This window comes from Amblyomma mixtum, chromosome 3 (assembly GCF_055824585.1).
Source record: "Amblyomma mixtum isolate Tamu chromosome 3, ASM5582458v1, whole genome shotgun sequence".
Lineage (NCBI taxonomy): Eukaryota > Metazoa > Arthropoda > Arachnida > Ixodida > Ixodidae > Amblyomma > Amblyomma mixtum.
Genome location: NC_143014.1, coordinates 346,455,335 through 346,476,445, shown reverse-complemented (window position 1 = coordinate 346,476,445; position 21,111 = coordinate 346,455,335). Strand labels below are relative to the sequence as shown.

General features: G+C 45.5%; 2 pseudogenes; one reads left to right on the top strand and one right to left on the bottom strand.

The window, feature by feature from the left end:
* Nucleotides 1-118: 118 nt before the first annotated feature.
* Nucleotides 119-3,208, bottom strand: LOC149356254 (uncharacterized; annotated as a pseudogene).
* Nucleotides 3,209-8,716: 5,508 nt separating this feature from the next.
* LOC149356253 (uncharacterized) lies at nt 8,717-10,280 on the top strand (annotated as a pseudogene).
* The last annotated feature ends 10,831 nt before the right edge of the window (nt 10,281-21,111 follow it).

Genomic DNA, 21,111 nt, shown 5'->3' with positions numbered 1-21,111 from the left:
GCCAAACTGAGTCTCGCATAAAAATGTCACTTCCATAAAAGTCTAGTCTTGTACTCATTGAAACTATCACATCACACCACGTGGTCACCGTTCATGAGGAGGAGGCAGCAGGTGTTCATTATGCTTCACTATTCATCACAGTTTTTTCGCCAAGGTTGTTAATGATTGGAGTTTGCAGGTTGACAAGTCCACAGCAGACGACCAGAATCTTGTCAATGGTTGCGAAATCCTTGTCATTTGACCTTTTCACAAAGCATACCGGCAGCACACTTTGGAGTGATCTGAAGAGTTTCAGTCGTTGAATAGCTCTTTCCACATGAATGCGGACCCGTGAGAGCTTTCGTGATGTTGTGACTTCTTCTCCTGGCAGCTGAGGACGTTTTTTTGTTAAGGAGGGCATCAGTATTTTAGCACCTCGAGCAGCAAACATTTCATCGCACCGGAATCTTCTGTCCACAAGAAAACAATCCCCTTCCTCAACCATATCCAGGAGGCCACTACACAGTGTGAGTTCTTTGTGAGAGACTCTTCCTCCCCATGCCTTGGAAACAAATGTTACTGAGCCTGAAGGTGAAATTGCAACATGTGCCTTGACGGTATTGTGGTGTTTGTAATTTGAATACGTTTGGCTTCTAGCCTCCAGAGATGTTGGGCGCTGAATAAATATTTCAGAGCAATCAATGATGCCCCTCAGGTCATCAAATAATGGGTCCTGAAAAGCTGCCAGGCGGTGAGATTGCAGGGCTCTTCTGGATGGCCAAATGATGAATTTCTCAAAGTTCTTTGCTAGGACATCAAGCCGTGAGTGAAAAATGCCACTCACAGAACCCACTGATATACCGAATCGGCACGCAAGGTCATTGGTGAGCAGTCCTAGTCGAAGCCTCATAAACACAAGGAGAAGCTGCTGCTCTGCATTCAGGGATATTCTGTGTGCTGGTGTCCAGATGGACAACACAAATTGCAGCAGTGCTTTGAAGATTGTTACGGATACAAGACCTGTGTGGAACTTTAATGTTTTGTCCGACTGCATCGCCCAAGTTTGCGTGATCTCTGGTAGGTTCAGAGACTTATTCTCCTTTGAAGCACGTCTGTTTTCGGCAGTTCCAAGGTTTTGCTCCATTTCGGTCAGACGCTTCTTAGTCAACTCATTTTCTTCCAGCAGAGCTTCAATGTCTTTTGTTGTGAGGGTTGTTTGTGTTTCAGCTTTACACGTATTCCTAGGACTGTCACCAGGGTCGGCAGAGTCACCTGGGGATGTTGAACGGTAGGACACAGCAGCGCCACATGCTTGTTCAGAAGGCAGTTTCTTTTGAGCACGTTGGAATCTGGCGATCTTCTGCTTTTAGTTTCCCTGTGTTCGGTAAGGAAACACAGAAAGAACATAATCTGGATGATTTGCATCGGAAGACGGCTGGCCTGCAAAACAGAAGAATAAAAAAAATGTCATGACACACACTCAGACTATCTGCAACTAAAGAGGTTTTAATGACACTTTCATTGCTGTTACTGAAAGGATGAAATCAGAGGAAGCACTGTACGTGTAAGCTGTAAAGAACACTGTGTAAAGAGCACTGTACGTGTAAGCTTCAAGAAATCCTCAAAAGCATGCGGTAACATGTTTCAGTCGACACCACATAGGACGGAAAAGCTGCCCGTGCGTTGTTTATAAAACGTACGACAAGCCGTACTCTCGGATTATTGCGTTTGCTTACTACGCAGTAAGTATATATGACTGGTGTGACCGCCGACGATTGACCCTGGTGGACTCTGCTGTGGTCGTTGCGATTTCTACGCTCGTAACCTGCTTCCTGTAGCTGTAAGCAGAAAAGAATCGGGATACGTTCGTTCAAGTGTAGTCTGTCGGCCGCCGGCTTTTGCTGCGGGCAAGGAACGCATAATCTCGGCAAAATTTGCGCATATCAGCTTGTTGAACGCCCACCTAGAACAAGCGGGTGCGCTGCATAAATTTAGCTGCGTATCGTTTCTGTAATAATACAGCTTTATAGCAGAGAACTGCCACTGAAATGAAAGGCGCTACAATAAAGCCCTGCGTGTCGGCGCCTCACGTTCCGCGTGTGTTTGCATGACGATGAGCGCTAGAGCTCATTTTTATCTATTTTTTTAAAATGAGCCAAACGCGAGGAGGTGCATGCCTGCGGTACTTCTCAGATATTTTGAGCATATGTAGCAGAAGGCCCGACCATGAAGCTGTACAACACTTGGCCGTGACGACAGAATCAGCACTTGGTCGGCGCGACAGTTCTGTGTGGCCACATATATATGCCCGCAGAGATGCCTCGAGCAAAGTGCTCGTGAGGGCTTTTAATAAAGGACATGTTTCACTCAAGCGTTTTTCAAAGCATATCCACTTTTGCACTGCGCCAAACGCAATGAAGACCATACGCTCTCGTACCGCACTCAACCAACACTTCGTAAGACACGGTCAGTACATGCATATATGTATATGCGCGCGTCTGAACGCGTACTCGGAACTGGAATCCGGCTGCTCTCGTGAAAGGCCTCGAACACCATCGCAATATCCGCCGGGCGCACGAAATTAACAGCCGAAATATTTTGTGAATCAGAAGTATGCGATCGTAATATGAAGCGAGCAATTGTGCTTTCGAGGTGGTGAGACGATCGAAATGTGATCGCGCATACGCACGCAAAACGTATCAATAAACAGCGAGAACTACCGCAAAAGGTATCATTGCAGGCGACACAGTCGATATGCACCGTGGCCTAGTCGAAACAAGCGCCTGCATCGCGCAAAACATCGCATGAAGAACCGCGGTCCTTCTAGTCCTTATAAAAATGGCCGCGCGAGCTTCCCGCGACCATACACCTCTCTGTCGTCTGCTAGCTGCCCGAGAGCTGCCAGCACAAAATCGTCCTGGCGAGTCTGGCCGCCGGCTGGCAGCCCGAAACCGCCCAGCCAGAGAAAAACGAACGCGTTCCGGGCGGCCACCGGAAGTGGGCGGAGCAACCCGAGAAAATCGAGCGCGCTCCGGCAGCCCGCAAGCAACCCGCGGGCTGCCAGAGGCGGATAATCGAAGAAGCCCAGTATGAGCCATTAACGGCTTTCCCCTTTAAAAAGAACACACTGCGGCGCGAACCTCACGATGCGGCAGAGACAAGGACTCGAACCGGCACAAGGGAACAGACTTTCCAAGTCGCAGCAACACAGGGCAAACACCGATTCCATTTGCGGAGCTACCGATTCCATCTTATGTCTTCAGCGTAGTAAGGCGCCGCCTCGTTGTCGCTGTACTACATCGAAACGGCGCGCACTGGACGACGACGGATGGATGGATGGATGGATGGATGGATGGATGGATGGATGGATGGATGGATGGATGGATGGATGGATGGGTAGGAGCGCCCCCTTTGAAACGGGGTGGTGGCAAATGCCACCATGCTCAGCTTTTATTCTTTTTGTTTTTTTTTTGTTTACTGTGTTGGCAATTCTCATTAAGAATCGCCACCATCTTTACCTACGGTTTCCTACAATTCTAACCTTATGCCACATCTCTGCTTTTCAGCCACCAATCTTCCAATCGCTTTTTGCTGACTTCCACTGCAGATTTATTTACATGACCATTGTTATCTTTAAACCCTAGGGCCTCAGGAAGAGTGACTGCGCCTGCATCGACATCCGGATGGATACCGTCACTCTACAGTCATCAAAGTTGGATTCTAGGTTTGTTTTTCTACTTCTGTCTGAAGCAACCATGAAGCAACGACAGCTCCCTGAAGCAACGACAGCTCCCCAGTACAACGCCCCCTGGGTAGAGAAAGCGTAGATAGTGGTGCGGTGATGAAAGCAGAGTCGCCGGGAAAAACTGAGCCGCACTTAAGGAACGGCACTGCTTGCAAGTCTACTATAGGCAAAGGCGGTCCTAGATATTGTGTATAGGGGGGGGGGGCACACTTCAGTATACCAACAAAAAATATATTAGGATTGATTTTTAATGCGAAAGTAATTCTTGGCTGTGGCTATATTGGCGGTGTCGTGTCTTCAAAACGTGCCTTCAAAACGTGTCCGCTGCAGTTTTGACGTTCTCAGAATAGGTAACATCAAACATGTGGCTGTAATCGAGAGAAGATGATGTGAGGATACTGCGAAAAAAAATTATGTCGATAGGTTGATTAGTTAATTATTCAAACAATTGGAGCAAGGCATGTATGCACAATTACAGACAACTTGTTATTTTTCACACATATTCCTTCTTCAAGAAACGCTCCACTAACAGTTCTTGATCGTCATGAAGGAAGCTTTGAGGTCGGAGAAATAGATGGATGTATGCTCGACTTCCTGCACCAATGCCTGGTTTTTAGAGAATAGGTCTGTGCAAGTGTTTCGCGAGGTTGTCACAGCCGTGGGAGGCGTTATTAGCGAGACAAACGGGATGTCCTTCCGCATAAGTGGTAAGAAATTCCTGTTTGTCTTTACAGAGGGCACGGCACCTGGCCTAGCGACAACATGCCTAAGCGGCCGTTACTGCTGTTGGAGGTCTTGCCATGGATTTTCGCCAACGCTACAGCTTTCTGCAGTCCGCATGGGGCACCGCTTTTCTTCACGCCTTATCAAGAGTCTGGGATTGATGGCATCCGGCTCGTGGATCGTCTTTCGTCGACGATGGTGACGTCATCAGTGGACCGGCTACAAAAGGAGCCAAGCAGCGAGGGAGGCTTCAGAGGGCACGGCACCTCGCCTAGCGACAACATGCCTAAGCGGCCGTTACTGCTTTGGCAGGTTCGTTATTAGAATAATGCTAAAACTTATAGAAGTGACAACCGCTTTTTGTTAGCCCTGCCGTGCCCTCGCAGTTACCTGAATTTTTGGTTGACTCTTGGTCTATGGTGTTGACACTGTTGGTTTCAGGAGATGTTGAAGAAAATCCTCGACCTAAAACCGCAGAAATGTTGCAATTAATCACTGATAATCAGGCTTCATCAGATGCTAAAATTGATGCATTAAGTTGAATTGACCGAAATGAATGTGAAATGCGAAAAGATGACCGCTACACTTAACGTGATTGCAGAATTGAACAAGCGAATACAAACCCCAGAATCCCTTGTTCGTCATCAGGCGGATAAGTTGGTAGAGTATGAAAATAGAAGTCAATCCAATAATCTCTTGGTTTTTGGTACCGATAAGGAGAAGGGTGAATCAGACCGCGACCTGAAACAAGCTGTTACTGATAATGTATTTAAAGGAACCTTGGGAGTACAAGTGAACACGATCGACAAAATTCATCGTATTGGGAAGAAAAAAGACGGTAGTAATCGGCCGGTAATCATGCATTTTTATGATTCGCGACAAAAACAGTCTGTGATGCAGAACTGCGGCAAGCTGAAAGGCAGCTCGATAAGCATTAGTCAAGACTACGGTAAAGAAACTGTTGAAGTACGAAAGAAACTATTGCAAAGCAGTGAAAAGGAGCGAGCAAACGGCAACAAGGTACAACTGGTACATGACAAGCTTAAGATCAACAATCATATCTACGTCCGGGATCGTGAAAGAATGAACGGTGTCCGTACCGTACTGAGCAAGTTAAGATTCCTCGATTCAAAAAGAGAGGAAAGACTGCTAGCCCTACAATGCTTCAGTTGCAAACTTCAGACAAGGCTTCTGACACGGAAAGCGATTCTTCTCGGTGATAGCCCAGAATTCTACTTGTAAACGCCCGCAGTATAGCAAATAAAGTAACTGATTTAGAGTATCTACTAATTTCTCAGCACCCTGATGTATTGATGTTGACTGAGACATGGTTACATAGCGCAATTAATGACAGTAGTATTTTTCCTCCTGACTACAAGGTGTTTAGATGACACAGAGATTCCAGAGGTGGTGGCGTGGCTATTGTTGTAAAAAGCACTATAAAAGCAGTCGCCCTTGATTGCAGTGTTTCTGAAACGGTCTGGTGCAAGATCAGCTGTGCAAACATGTGGTATATATTAGGGACTGTGTACAGACCACCAGCCACTCCGCCAGAATTTTTGGATGGCTTGAATGTGTTTCTTAACTCCCATGTAAATGAAAACACAAGACTAATAATGGCTGGTGACTGTAATTTGCCGCTTATTAACTGGGAAAGTCTATCACCGTGTAATGTAGAAATAAGGAGCGCCAATAAAATGATGCAGGTCATGTTTTTACATAATCTTAAGCAAATAGTTAAAGACTTCACAAGAGTTCCACCAAAGTCCCAGTCATTGTTGGACTTGGTTTTCATATCCGGTTCATATCCGGTTTCATATCCGGTGCCGTCTTGTTTCATTCGTATTACATGTTGCTTTGTGATATTTTTTTCATTTTTGTGTAAGACTGGCCGTCATCCTGCTGTCATGCCAACTAACAAGGGGTCGGGACCTCGTCAAGCTGTTCGAGCTTTTAGTCCCGTACTCCTCCTTTTCTAAGGAAACAAATGATTGATTGGTTGATTGATTGATTGATTGATTGATTGATTGATTGATTGATTGATTGATTGATTGATTGATTGATTGATTGATTGATTGATTGACTGAATACCAGACTACACTGTATCAGTTGAGAGTGGTTTATAAGATCATAAGATGGTTTGCTTGAATGTACCGCTGCACACAAGAATCTGTAAGAAACCATATGTCGTGATGCATGTTAAGGATTATGGCCGTGCGAATGACACGTCCATCCTAGACGTTTTGGAAGAAAACATTATTAATTATGAAATAGCATCCAACCGCGAAAGTGTAGAAGAACTATGGGACCGACTTAAAGGCATAATCAAATATTGCATAGATCATTTTGTCCCCACACGTATAAAGAAAGCAAAGCGAAAAAATCCATGGATAACTAGGAGCATCATACACCTTAAGCGTAAGATAAATAGATTAAGGAAGAAAAAAAGCAGGGCAACAGAACTTTTAATAACCAAACAAATGCTAAAATCTGCATTGGTGTAGTCGAAGAAAACGTTCTTCAATAAAACGCTTACAAACTTCCTTAAAAGCTCTCCACAAAAGTTTTGGCGATATTTCACAGATAGAAAGAATGAAATAAAACAGATAGTGGATGGCGACGCAGTCGTGACGGAAAAGAAAGATATTGTAAACGTATTTAATCATTTTTTCCAATCAGTTTTCACGAAGGATAGATGTGACAGTGACGGTGATCCTTTAGTCTGCGCAATACAATACCCAATGGAAGACCTACGCATTACAAGGGAGGGCGTGTTCCAGCATTTGTTTACGTTGGATGCAAAAAAATCGTGTGGCCAAGATGAAATACCAACGGTATTTCTTCAACGGTACCTGAATGGATGTCGTATTATTTGCAGCTTTTATTCGAAAAATCTTTGCGGGATCATTTAGTACCTCAGGACTGGCGCGATGCCACCGTTGTTCCGATATTTAAAAGTGGCAATAGGCTATGTGTAAACAACTACAGACCGGTCTCGCTCACTTCTGTGTGCTGTAAAGTCCTGGAGCATGCAATAGCAAAACATATTCTGTATTTTTAAAAAAAAAAAATGATTTATTATGCCCAGTCCAGCATGGTTTCCGATCTGGCCTTTCGACGGTGACACAGTTAATCGACACTGTACATGACCTTTGTACAGATACAGATGAATACCAACAGATAGATGTTGTATGTATAGACTTTGCGAAGGCATTTGATAAAGTTGCACATCATAAACTACATTCCAAATTGAGGAGCCTAGGAATTAGTGAAAAGGTAGTATTGTGGATTCAGGCATATTTCAACAACCATTATCAAAGGGTTAGAATCGGGAAAAGTGAGTCGGGGAAGTGTGAAGTTTTGCCTGGAGTGCCGCAGGGGTCTGTTTTAGGCCAACTATTGTTTTTTATTGAATATTAATGATATTCCTTCTAATATTAACGCACCTGTAAAAATTAAACTATTCGCCGATGATTGTTTAACTTACACGCGTGTAGCCTGCACGGAAGATCAGAGTAAACTAAATAAATGCCTACAATCATTAAATTCGTGGTGCCAAAGATGGGGCATGGTAATTAACTACAAAAAATTTACATACACCCACGTAACTGAAGAACAGAACGTTATCAGGTTTGAATATAATATTGGAGAAAATACCTTGGTCGAGGTGCAGAGTTTCCGGTACTTAGGGGTGACAGTGACGCATAATCTAGACTGGCGTATTCACATTGAGAATATCCCCGCAGGGAGGCGTCTGCAGCATGCAGACGTTGGTGAGTGGCGACACCACGGGGTTAACCCGAGCATCCGCAGGGACATCCCCGCAAGGGGATGATGGTGAACAATGCATCACCACGGACCCGAGCATCCGCGCTTAGCCGTGCGTGGCATCGCCGTGTCCGGGGAAAAGGGGATCCTGGTGGTTGAGCCGATGCCGAGCGTTTGGACCCTTAAGGCCCCTCGGCGGAGGCAACACACCACTTTGGCCCCAGCTTCCTGTAGACGGCACCTCCGGCCTGACCCGACCGGGGGAAATCGGCAGTCGCCTTTTCCTGTCCTCCCCTCTATCTTTCACTTTCCTATCTCTTTCTTACAACTCTCCTGTCTCCTCCTATTTTCTTTGTTTTTTCCTCTTTTTCCTGGCGGCGAGGGTTAACCGTGTGTGACCAACTATCCCGAGTTGAGTCATATTAGGTTACAGTTAAGGTGTACAGCTGGCGTGGGCAGGGCTCGCTTGCGAGTTCCTGTCGCGTCCCCTCGTTGGGCTCCATGGTGGGTGGCTGGCACCATGGCCGAACAACACATATTTTTCATGCTCCCCCTTTTTCCAAACCAGATCGCCCTCACAAAAGAGGGCGGAACGAAGCAACCGCAGAGTTTTTCGAAAAACCAAAATCATTTCCAAAGTTCCACGTTCTTCATTGTGAAGAAACGGAAAAAACCGCAAGAATGATGTCCCCTTTCTTAGTGTCAAAAAGTCTAACTGATGCCTTGGGTCCCGGGTACAAAGTCTCTAAAATGCCTAGTGGTGACCTGCTCCTTGAACTCAGAGACATTGCCCAATATACAAAACTTTCCAACCTAGTATCCATCGGGGAAATCCCTGTATCAATCACAGCACACCGATCTCTCAACACCGTCCGTGGTGTGATATCTGAATCAGATTTCATTGACTTGACCGAGGAAGAAATGCTTGATGGCCTCAGAGAACAGAATGTTGTAAGTGTATATCGAATCAAAATAAGGAAAGACAACAAAGAGATACCTACAAAGCACTTAGTACTGACTTTCAACTCGAGCACACTCCCAGAATCCATAGAAGCAGGCTACCTCAAAATAAATGTCAGGCATTATATCCCAAATCCACGCCGGTGTTTCAAATGTCAGAGGTACGGTCATGGGTCTCAAAGCTGCCGTGGCCGCGAAACTTGCGCTAAATGTGCCTCAAAAGAACACGCTTCCGACAACTGTCAAGGAGCAGCACTTCGCTGCGCAAACTGTGAAGGCGATCATCCCGCCTATTCAAGGTCGTGTCCATCGTGGAAAAATGAGAAAGAAATCGTTACAATGAAAACCAAACAGAACATCACATTTAAGGAAGCGCGAAGACTCTTTTACGCAAAGAACAGCTTCAACTTTTCCACAAAAACAAACTTTGCTGATGTGGTGCGCAGGGGCGGCACACCACACAGCACTCCGGCATCTGTCCAGGCCACTTCCACCGAGGCTATGGCAGAGCCATCTGCGCCCCAGGCAGAGACAGCGAATGCTGCTCTGCCATCCCCAAAGCAGGGAGCGCCGGCTCACGGGTCGGCACCCAGCAGGACTTCCCCCCGTCGGGGGAGGCCTGACACTAACACATCCGCGGCTTCCCCGCGGTCCACCAGCACCTCTAGTGAGGTGATGGAGGTAACTCCCGATCCGCCCGCTTTGCAGCGGCGGAACCGCTCTCTTGAGCGAAGAATAGACAGGACCCCAATAACGGGCCCAGAAAACAAATAAATCCCTTCAATCCTCACTCAAAAATATAAACATGACTTTCCTACTTCAATGGAACTGTAGAGGATTGCTCAGGAATTACAATGATATCACACATTTTCTTGGCTCAATGTTTCCTGTAGCTTTATGTCTTCAGGAAACCAACCTCGGTCCACAACATACGAATATCCTGAGACATTATCAAACATTCCGACGTGATCGCGAGCATGCTAACAGACTCTCAGGAGGCGTCGCAATCGTCACTCAGAGCGGCGTCCCTGCTAAAAAAATCAATCTTAACACAAAACTGGAAGCGGTTGCGGTTAGCGTCGTGAGCTACAAAACCATAACTATATGTTCTTTATATCTTCCCCCGCACATGACATTAACAATACAAGATTTAGAAGGCCTGATAAATGAACTACCGGAGCCATTCCTGGTAGTTGGCGATTTTAATGCTCATGCTCACTCACCGTTCTGGGGAAGCGAACGCTGTGACTCGAGGGGCCAAATAATCGAAGATTTTATCCTCTCAAATAATATCTGTCTTTTAAATACGGGAAAAGCCACATATTGCTGTCCCAGCTCAGCAAAAATGAGCTCTCTCGATTTAGCTTTCGCATCACCATTACTTTTTAACGATTTTAAATGGGATGTTTTAAATGACCCCATGGGCAGCGATCACTTACCTACCGTCATCAGGCTCTCATCGTCCACTCCAATCATCCCCACAAGACCACGGCGCTGGAAACTTCAGCTCGCCGACTGGTCACTTTTTACAAAAAGTGCCACTCTGGAAAAGGAATTTTGTGACGACCTTAGCACAGATGAGATTAATGAGAAGTTTACTGAATGCATAATATCGGCCGCAACACTCGCTATACCACAAACAACAGGACTTGCACAAAAGAAACACAAAGTGTGGTGGACAAAAGAATGCACATTAGCAAAAAAACAACAAAACAAAGCCTGGAGCGCTCTGCGTCGATATCCCACTGCAGAGAACTTACTTACCTTTAAGAAGGCAAAAGCCAGAGCGCGGTATGTGCGAAGAAATGCAGAAAAAACCTCTTGGCAGAAATATGTCTCCTCAATAAACAGCTCAACAACATCAAAGAAAATGTGGGAAAAAGTTCGTAAATTTACTGGTGACCATACCCCTTTCACACTTCCTCTCTTGACAGCACCCGGGACACAAACATCTTTAGAAGAACAGGCCAACATATTGGGCGAACATTTTGCTGAGAACTCAAGCTCATCCAATTACACAAACACATTTCAGAAACACAAAGCAATAGCTGAAAAACAAAAATTTCCATCTGGAGCAGGTGTACACGAGGATTATAACCAGCCTCTCACACTACAAGAATTAAATAAAGTATTATCTTCTGGAAAAAAGACAGCACCAGGACCAGACAACGTGCATTACGCTATGCTTGCACATCTCTCCGAGGCTGCTGTAGAGGCACTGTTAAAATTCTTTAATAAAATCTGGATAACTGGAAATATACCTGACGAGTGGAAAAAAGCAGTCATAATACCTTTTCTCAAACCCGGAAAACCACCAACAAGTCCTAGCAGTTATAGACCAATAGCCCTCACCAGCTGCATTGCTAAATCTTTCGAAAGTGTAATAAACATTAGACTAACCTTCGTACTTGAATCTCGGCAACTACTAGATAAACACCAATGTGGGTTTAAGAAAACATGCTGCACCACAGATCATCTTGTCCGCCTAGAAAACACCATCCGGGAGGCGTTCATCCACAAGCAGCACTGTATTGGGGTCTTCTTCGACTTGGAGAAGGCCTACGATACTACGTGGAAGTTCGGCATCCTCCGTGACCTAGCAGAGCTAGGTATCCGCGGCAGGATGTTGAACTGCTTGAACGACTTCCTGACTAACCGCACATTCCGAGTCCGCCTAGGAGCAACTCTCTCCATGACTTTCACCCAAGAGAACGGCGTACCCCAGGGGTGCATTCTAAGCACGACACTCTTCATAGTAAAAATGAATTCTTTAGCTAAAGTAATACCCAAGTCCATAATGTATTCAGTTTATGTAGATGACCTACAAATAGCATGCACGGCCTCCAGTATATCAACCTGTGAGAGACAAATACAAATCACACTAAATAAACTAGGTTCTTGGGCAGACAGAAATGGATTTAAATTTTCTCCTCAAAAAACAGTAGCTGTTCTTTTCTCATTGCGACGAGGCCTACAGGTCGATCCCAGTCTATACCTGAATCACACTGCGCTACCAATTAAACAAGAACACAAATTTTTAGGCCTAACTTTCGACAAGAAACTCACATATTTACCACACATTAATAACCTTAAAAAGAAAGCTTCTCAAGTCCTCAATATCTTAAAAGTGCTCTCACGGAAGCGGTGGGGGTCCGATAGAGCAAGCCTTTTACAAATATATCGCTCTCTGGTGCGCTCCAAGCTGGACTACGGGTGCATAGTATATGGTTCAGCAAGAGCATCCTACTTGAAAAGATTAGACCCCATTCATAATCTTGGTTTGCGCCTATCATCTGGAGCGTACAGAACATCACCAGTAGCCAGCCTATACGTTGAAACTAATGAGCCCGCTCTTGAGGACCGAAGAATCGCACTAACATGCACATACGTCTTAAAAATCCGTTCTCTTCCGAAACATCTCTGTCACCCAGTTGTCACCAAGTGCCCATCTAAAAGATTATTCATCAACAAACCACATTCTATCAGACCATTACTGCTGCGCTTTGAAGATAAATGTGAAGAGCTAACAATACTAGATGCCCTACCGAATATTGCACAAAGGAATGAATATTTACCACCATGGTACAGCCTGCCTTCAGTATGTGACCTCACAATGACACATTTAGATAAAAAGCAAACGCCAAATGAGTACATATTACAGGAATTCTTTGCACTACAAGAAAAGTATGACACTTACATTGAATTTTATACCGATGGCTCAAAAACAGAAAGTCACGTTGGAAGTGCAGTAATCCAAGGAAAAAACAAACAGATAATGAGACTACCAGAATTCGCATCGGTTTTTACTGCTGAGTGTTAAGCCATCTTTGTAGCTGTAGAAAAAATAGTAAGAGAAAACATCAAAAATAGCATCATTTACACCGATTCCCTGAGTATGCTCAAAGCACTGCACTCCAGAAATGCTGCTGAACCCATAATAGGTAACATCATACATAACATTGTTAAAATCACAAAACAAAAACATAACATTAAATTCTGCTGGGTTCCTAGCCATGTTGGAATCGTAGGTAATGAAAAAGCAGATGTATGCGCTGCACAAGCCCGGAATGGCCAAATAAAACAAGTGAGCATACCGCACAGGGATTGCTTAAAGTTTATCAACAGTAAACTCAGAAATAAGTGGCAGGCCGCATGGCAAGATCATGTAAACAACAAATTAAATTCTGTGAAACCAATTTTAGGGGAATGGCAATCATGTAGGCATCAAGAACGTTTTACCGAAGTTATTTTATGTCGGCTCCGCATTGGACACACCCACCTCACGCACAACTTTCTGCTAGCCAAACAAAACAAACCTCTCTGTGAAATGTGTGGTGCTGAACTCACAGTGAACCACATTTTAATTTCATGCATAAAACTAGAAGAACTAAGAAAGAAATATTTCACAACATTTTACAGGGAAAGCATCCCATTACACCCCATGCTACTCTTAGGTGATCGAGCACTGGTTGACATTTCATGTATTTTTAGGTTTCTCAAGGAAGCCAACGTTTTAAACAAACTCTAAGTATTTTTAGAAAGCTTCACCATTAACAAAAACTCTAACCTTGTGTTTGGCGCAGCATAGCCTCAGTTGCTTTTGCGCCATAAAAATTAATATAACTAACTAACTCACATTGAGAATATCTATTGAAAAGCGTACCAGAAGCTTTGCTTTCTTAGGAGAAAACTTCCAAACGCGACTAGAGAAATTAAGTTAGTCGCCTACAAAACGTTTATACGACAAGTTCTGAAATATGCGAATGCTGTGTGGAGCCCCCACCAAAAATGCTTAAAAAAGAAGGTAGAAAGAGTACAGCGGATTTCACCTCGTTTTATATGTTCTAAGTATTGCCGTACCGTACTGACTCGGTTACAAAGATGATGCAGCAGTGTGAATTGGAAACGCTGGAAATTAGAAGAATAAAACATAGACTCAAACTTTTTTTCCAGATAATGCAAGGGACATTAAAAATAAATAAAGAACATTATGTGAAAGCGCCTCTAAAACGTGGTTCCCGGAAAAACCACAGCAGGGTACTACAGCCTATTAACACACGTACGGATGTGTACCGGTATTCCTTCTTCCCTGATGTAATGAAATATAGAACAAATTGCCAAGTGATGTTGTGGAGAGTACGAACATGCAACAATTTGAGCTAGGTGTTGATATATTTTTGAGGAATGGTGTACAAATTTTGAACTCTGACTCATGATTGGTCATTGAAGTGCTTATGAAATGTATTTGTTTTTGTTCCCTCCCTGTAACGACCTTCATTTGAGGGTTAACAGTATGACCAAATAAATAAATAAATATGTACATTAAATTTCCCACCCACCCTGCCACTCTGGCTGGTGGCAGTGAATGGTTGATGGCGAGAGTTCGCTCCCCGTTATCACCGCTAACGCATGCAGCCCACATCTCTCTCTCTCATCAGCCCACGTATACCTATTAGCGCGATTCAGGCGTTCGCTGACCCAGGGAGCCAGTTATGCGCACTTCCTTTCCTAAAAATGATAGGCGTGTAAAACACTGTCACCGCCAATGCCAATGAACACAATGCGCGCCGACGGCCTATGGCTTCAGCGCCCTGTTTCCGGCACAACGTTGTCAATTCCAACGCATGCAGCGCACATCTGTCACTGCCGCCACGTAGCTTAGAGGACGACTGAGGTGCCCGCGGCTCTAAGAGGGCAGTTATGCGCCTTTACTCTGCTTTCCAAGCTCTCGCTCCAATGGTTTCGCAGTTTAAATCGCGACTAAGCTGTGCACTGCTGGTTAAAACGGACAACGGCGACGGCGATGCGAAACGCCGAAACGGGCGCCAAAGAGCTGCGCTCTGGAAAGAAATGATCAAGAGATGCAAAGAGAGGTGACGAGTGCTGAGGAGGCGTCCGTGCTGTCGCATTCTTCCAATGCGGGTCGCCGCAGTGAACTCTAATTTTTTGTTTACAATTTATTTGTACAACATTTTTTGTGCGCTTCGATTTTGAAAAATAAATGGCGAACAATATGGATGTTATACCCTAACTCATGCTTTCAATGTTAACGGTTACGTGAGCAATATAAGTCTCGATACTAAGGGAAAACAGGTCGTCGGCCGAGAAATCCCGCCACGACGACTCCAGGAAGGTCAAAGCACCTGTCCGGGCATTTCACGAGCGGGATTAGCGGCCTTCATTATTCAGTTCTGGGAAGGGGCTTTCTTCCGCTCTCAGTCCCCTCCGACGAAGCGGCTGGTCGCCGCTTCTTATCAAGCCAACAAAAGGGGGGATCCCCTCCCTGGCGCCACTGTGTTTCATGGAGGAATGAAGACAAGAATGGGTGTCTCCTTGCCACTCCGACGAGATTGCTGGCCACCGCAACCGCCGGTGAATGGCACCGCCACCACCGTCATCGGCGCGCCGGCGACAAGGCAAGACAACGGTGGGGACACGGCAGGACCACGATACCTCGACAATCACTACGAATTTTGCTCGTATAACTACCAACCAGTTGAAGGTAGAATTACGTGAAATAAGGCAGCGGCACGGTGAAAACCCAAAGTAGGACTCTACTTGACGCATCACAGAGGAAAAGGCTTTCCAGTTCTTCATCAAAAATCACATCTCGCCCAATGAGAGGCCGAAAACGGACGTTCGGGAAGATGTGCAAAGGGTTTTGGGAGGGGTAACCGCCCTCTCCGTCTGTCCCCCCCCCCCCCCCCTCCCGCAGGACCGCCACTGAGGATAGGCTGTGTTGTTTCGGGCACGTACAGTCGCGAGCAATATAGGAAGAAACAAAGTTTGGGCACTCATTTATTATTTACTCGATAATTATGTGCAACAAGCGCACCATTTCTTCCCTCTGGAATTGCTCACGACTGTTCGCTTTCTTATTCAGTCCTTTTGTGTGCAGGAGAGCATTATGCACCGAAACTGCGCTTGCCATTGACGAGTGATTGTCGAGTGCATATTTAGGGCCGCCTACTTAGAAACTTAAGCACGCATTACAAAACAGCGAGCGACGAAGCGTTCAGAGATCAGACCTATTTAACGATTAGTGAATCGTTCGGAATTCTGTGTGCGTGCGAAAGAAGAAAAAAAAAAGAAAATGCCTTATGTGCACCCGGGCCTTACTTCCTATTTACAGATGACACATTCACATTACGTCCCATGCAGGTAATGTCCATGCGGTATAAGAAATTAATATGAACATAAAACAGCCAGAAGACAACCTCAGTTACTGCCTGAATTCGACTGCCGAGGCCGGAATCGAACCCGCCTATTTCGAGTCAGGAGCCGAGCGCCATAACCCCTCAGCCACTGCGTTTTTTTTCTTCAATAACTGAGCCACTGCGGTGGCTGCAGTTATAGAGACTGACCGTGGTAAAGATAAGCAGCGAGATGGTTGTTTATAATCTGGTTTCCCGAATTCTGCGCTTTTACCTTTTGAGCGCTTGCATTCTGCTCGGCCTTCGAAATGTGCATCTTTGGAAAAACGACATGCACAGTGGCAATAACAAAAATGCTCTTCATTGTTACTATGGGAATCGGTGCTTCCTAAAAGAAGTTTGATCGTTCCTATGTCCTGCTCTGAGAAATGCTTCTACCTGCTTTCTAACTTTTTCTCCAGTAGTGTACCTTCTGAATTATTAAGAAATGTTACACTTTGTTACTTATACCAGTCATGTGTCACGTAGCTCTGTTGTGCTTGCATGAGTAGTCATGCATAACCTGATTCCTAACTTTAGCTATTTCAGTAACGGGCTCTGAAAGGTAGAGTTCGTGAGCGCCGATCATTGGACTGGTTTGTAAGACACAGCTTTATAGCAGTACGAAAGACAGATAAAGTTGAGTGTGCGGTTGCATGCGCAAGAAGGTAAATACTTGCGGCATGCTACCGCTAGACCACGCTGGCATGTTCGCACGGTTTGGTTAGAGAGAGGGGCTTCATACACAGTGTGTCCCAGATTACTTGGACCAAGATTTACAAAAAAACTAAGCGTTCTTCAGAATTGAAATTGCGTGGATGTTGTTAGGGTTTGTCTAAAGTTACAGCACCATTTTTTTTTGCTCCTCTTATTTGAATAATTGTCAAGATAAATAAATTAGCTTTTTAAATATAGCTTCAAACGTTCAGACTTCAATATGAAAGTTGTGGAGCTCCACAAATATTGTCCAACCCAGGCACTTCCAACGAGATAGACTGAGCGTGGCGGTTTTTGTTCAGGGAAAACGGAAGCCTGCGGAGTTTAAAAAAGATACCACGTGGCAGCGAGCTCCGTGCGCCCGGATGCACCGCGATTACAGCGCTCTCATCCAAGCTTTGTAAAAAACATCACTCGCTTCGCGCCTTTCGTGCTGTCCAAGAAAGGGCTGCACGTTGCGCTTGGTTCCAAGATAAGCGCCAGTGGGTTCGGACGGCAATTGAAAGAAAGCGCGGCTCCTGTTCTTCAGCGTAATTCACACGACGTTATAAAGCTTGTTATATGCGTCTTTGCTTGTTGGGATCTTGCTCCCGAATTAAAACTCATGAGATTGTCATCGTTCCTCTGCATGTGTTCTGCTAACGTGACAGCGCGAATTATTGCCTCAGAAACGGGAGCCGAGCTTTGTTTCAACTGCCGCGCGTACCCTCTGACGCTTATCTTGGAACTAAGCACAACGCGAAGCTCTGTCTTTGGCAGCACGAAAGCCGCGAAGCGAGTGATGGTTTTTACAAAGGACGGATGAGAGCGCTGTAATCGCGGTGCATCCGGGCGCACGGAGCTCGCTGCCACGTGGTATTTTTTTAAACTCCGCAGGCTTCCGTTTTCCCTGAATAAAAACCGCCACGCTAAGTCTATCTCGTTGGAAGTGCCTGGGTTGGACAATATTTGTGGAGCTCCGCAACTTTCATATTGACGCCTGAACGTTTCAAGCTATATTTAAAAAGTTAAGTTTTTTACCTCGACTAATTATTCATTTATGAGGAGCGAAAATATGGTACTGTATCTTTAGATAAACCCTAACAACGACCATGCAATTTCAGTTCGAAGAACGCTTAGTTTTTTTTTACATCTCGGTCCAAGTTAGCGGACACACCCTGTATACGTCGCGTGGTCATTCAGAAAATGATTGTAGTCTTGAAAGAGGAAGCAGTGCCCCTGTCTGCGTGGAAAAGAGGAACCGCTTGGAGGATTCATTAACGCTGCCACGTAATACGCTTAAGGGCTGAGCTTAAGTGTCCTCTGAAGTTTTCTTCTTGGCTGCCAGAAAGGCAGGTGAGCTGACGCTGGGGCGCGGAAGGCATCTGTGAATCTATTCACCAAGTGGGCTTTGCTATCCTCACTGCGTTGGTAATGACGAAAGTTGGTCCTGAGTCATTGCTGAGGTGCTTTTTACGTGATATTCGCACGGCAGTGTGGTTTACCTTCCGCGGGATTTTTCCAAAAAGTAATTTCAAGGCATGTTCAAAAACATTTTTTTTACGACAGTGGCTTACCGCAGGATTTGTTGTGCACAAAAGAGACGCTTTCTTTGTGCTGGGCTTTTAAACCTCATGTATTGACTGTTTGTGAAAACACACAAAAAATATAATGTAATTGCTGCCTTCTCCGCAGCGCGTGATAGCTGGCTAAAACGAGCTAAATTAGAATTGTAAGGACTAGGAGACACTTGTTATCAGTCCTTTTTGGGTGCTGCGAATCATTCGACATAACATAGCTCTTTCAAAAATCCGGCAGCGTGGACACTGCGAATGCTGTAATCTGAAAAATGTTCCAGTGGATCTAGTACACACCACCCGCGTTGAGTCTATCGCTACATATATGGAAATCTGATTTTGATCGCGACTTGTATCTACTCGCTGCTCTGCAACAAGCGAGTCTATCATGTTTCTGTATTAAGTGCCGCGTTAGTATGTGGCCGGTCACATAAAAATTGGCTGAAGCTTAGCTTTGTTAAGCCCGGTAATTGCGAAAGCAATTTCTCCTGGCTGCGCCTAGGTTGGCTAGTGGTGTGTCTTGGTGGTGCTCTTATTAAGGGTTATGATTTCAAAGTTAGTTAATGGCGCTTAAGCTTCTTCTTTAGGTGTGGAACGCGACAGCGTTTGGGGAAAGGAAATTACGCAGTAATTCTCTGTCATCTCGGTGGACACCCGAACCGCACCGTACAGGAAGGGAGGAACGCCACCACCGGTTCAGCGAGATGCCTTGCCCTTTGAACGCAAGGCTACAGCCCTGGCTGCGCCTGGTCACGTAGAGCGAGCGCCTCCACCACGGCAGCGGCGCGTGGAGGATTCGCTGAGACGATCGCGACGAGCTGAGTTGGGGGGCGGGGGGGGGGGCGCTTTTCCACAGCTGGTATGACGTCACACATAGGTCACGCTAAAGGTCAATGGCGGATTCTCCGGGACGAAGGCCAAGAGCGGAAACCTCCAGCAGTACTGCTTTCGCAATAATATTACCCCGAGGCAGGTAACCACATGTCCAATGAAGAAACTGGGTGTGCAGGGCGGTATTCAACGCCAGCCGTCGTCAACTCGCGCATTACTTGGGTGATATCAAAAGGCAGATAAATAATTGTCAGGTGATTGGAAGGCTGCGTTAGTGCAAAGCTTTCATACCCTGGACATGCCGGTGGCCTTCACACACGAAAAAAAAATGTTTTTCGGTATGACTTGCAAAAGATATAGCCTTGTCAGAATTCGCAAGCATGCCTGGTGTATAAACGGCATCTTTGCATGGAAACCTCTGACAGCCATTACGTAATTAAGATAGTACATGACCGATTCTCTACACGCACGCAGAGCACAAAAAGTGTCGACCGCCTCCTATCCTGGGTGTAGGGTACGGCGGCAGCTGCTCGCGGTGTTTCATTGCTGTTTTTTTCCTTCGTCCTTTCTCGCACAATAGTTTTTTTTTTGGTTGGTTGTAGAAACGGCTGAAGCAAAATCTTTTGGCAGGTTGTACCGAATCGTGGTTCGACGCCAGTTTCAGCGTACGCAACCAATATGCGAAATAGCGTTGAGGCCTTTTCTCCGGAGACTGAACGATCGAGACCCGATTAGCTCGAAAACCTCAACACGTCACCTAGCACATCGTTTCGTATATCTGCTTCTCTTCGTCAACATCATCCCTAGTTAGCGAGCGTCCTTTTCATGCCTGTATGTTTGTTTACCTGAGGGCCCCCTCCCACAGTTTTAAGACCAGAGGGGCGGCAGTCACTTTCGTTCGAAACGCACGGTGAAACGCTGACATGGGAACCGTCTGCCATTTTTTTAAACTAGCCTGTGAAACCCGTGCGCTTCGCCGTGTGTTAGTGTGATTCTTCTGTGTGTTTATGTCTTTTTTTCTCTTCCAAAGTTCGTAGCTTGCCACGGAGAAGGACGAGAGAGAATCAGTACGTGTGCGGAGTGGTTGAGTATGAGAACAAGAGGAAGGCTATACGGCACCGCACAGCGCACAGACCACGCCTAAGCATATACAGTATGTACTAGGACAATAACTGAAAACATTGTTTTTGTTGGCTTGCATGCCCACAAAATCGTCTGCGCGTTGATCGCGCTTAAGGAGAAGGCAGCGCGACGCGTCGGCTACGCCCGTCTTTCAAATGTCAGTCAGAACGACGGACCAATGGAATGTCTATCGCGAAAGTTTGGGAGATGACGTCATCATCAAGGCTTGGATGCCAGTGTAGCGGTGCCGGAGATGGGCTTCTCGAAAGGAAGAGTGAACGGGCTTTGATTTTCAATTTTTACTGCTTTTCACGGCACGCATGGTTCTATTCTTTTGCAGGGGTTTTATTTGATACCTCAAATATGAACTGGGTCATTCTGCCTAAAGTGTCCAAACCCCAGGTCAGTAGCCCTCTAAGATGAATAAAAAAAATACTCTGAGCAGTGCCTCACAACGGGAAACAATATGTTTTTAGTGTCACCCAGCTCCGGTGCTCCGCATTTTTCAACTGTTGGT